Genomic DNA, 1473 nt, shown 5'->3' on the forward strand with positions numbered 1-1473 from the left:
ATAGGGCCATCTGATCAAGGGAATCATTAACTCTTCCCTTGGGTAGCTGCAATTTTTAAAGCTGTTTCTGAATTCAGGCTCAACATTCATGTTTGAACTGACCACGAGGTGCCTAGTAAAAGTAGTCACATGAACAGCGCATGACTTCCATTGTGAAACAATCCTTCCTTCTATGTTTAGAAGAAACTCAAAGTTATAGCGCACACATGAAAGAACCTAGAAAGCAAGCAGCTGACGGTTGAGTAGAGAATGCAAATAGCACTAGCACCAAGGCATAGTACCCTGGGCAGAAGAAGTGCAACAAATGCTAACATCTTGTTACTTTTAACTTCCTGCAGCGCTGGAGCAGCCAGCAGCCACCAAGAAGCACTGCTGCACGCCCAGCATCTCCGCGCCAGGACCCTGACCATCCTCACAAACTTCCAGGAGATGAGCGCTCACCACCACCCCCAAGGTGCAAAAAGACCTCCACCCCGAGATCCTGCTCGCCCTGGAACCTGCTCTGGCCTCCAGCTCCTGTGGCTGCTAGCAACTGACCTAGGAGGTCACCCGGGCTCCCAGCTCCGGGGGCGGGGCCACGACTTCGAGCTTCCCGTCTTCCCGCCCACGTGGATGGACGGCCAGTCCCAGACGCTGGCTCACACTCCCGGCAGACCCTTTGCCCCAGAGGAAGGGCGTTCTCGGGGTCCCTGCGCTGGGAACACAGTGGAGCGCTAGGCAGCAGACGCCGCGCCACTCCCCGAGGTGGCGCCGCCCCTCCCCGCAGCCGGCCAGCTGAGCGCGTGCCCGGATCTTGGGCGCGAGACCTAACACGTGACCTGCGCGCGGCCTGCAGCCCCAGGCTCTGACCTGCCCAGCTGTGGCCCCTGCTACCTGTTCCCGGGGTTGCCAAGGCTGTCTGAAGGAAAGAGGTCTTGCTCTCCTCCCACGCACCCCAAGGCTAGAGAAAGGGAAATCTACCCCAAAGATACATAGGATCTGTGGTGACAGGGAGAGGAAGCCCCCCAAGCCAAAGCAAAATAAAAATAGGTTGATGTAGTTGAGTGTCTGAGAGTCCTTCCTACTCATAGTGACCCTCTATAGAGTTTCCAAGGTGCAGCTGGTGGGTTTGAACCGCAGAAGGGTGGTTCGCATTCCAGTGCTGATCTTACAGCGCCACACCTTAAGTCCACAAATAGATTGTTGTTAAGTGCTGCACAGTCAGTTCCGACTCATAGCTACCCTGTATAGGGTTTCTGAAGAGCACCTCGTGAATTTTAACCATCGATCTTGTAGTTCAAACCGAACCCGAAGTCAAGTGTTTATCCTACTGTGGCACACCCTAGAAATTTATTAAATAAAGTACCCAGCTGCAAGTTGTTGTTATATATACGGTGTCCTATTGCGGCACTTTAAGGAGCTCTGGTAGCGTAGTGGTTACGAATCAGGCTGTGAGCTGCAAGGTCAGCAGTTCGAAACTACCAGCTGTTCTGT

The 1473-nt window shown here is 53.8% G+C and overlaps 1 pseudogene; it reads left to right on the forward strand.

The window, feature by feature from the left end:
• The first annotated feature begins 249 nt into the window (after positions 1–249).
• Positions 250–717, forward strand: LOC102836011 (annotated as a pseudogene).
• Positions 718–1473: the final 756 nt, after the last annotated feature.

The sequence above is a fragment of the Chrysochloris asiatica genome, unplaced genomic scaffold, assembly GCF_000296735.1.
Source record: "Chrysochloris asiatica unplaced genomic scaffold, ChrAsi1.0 scaffold00015, whole genome shotgun sequence".
NCBI lineage: Eukaryota > Metazoa > Chordata > Mammalia > Afrosoricida > Chrysochloridae > Chrysochloris > Chrysochloris asiatica.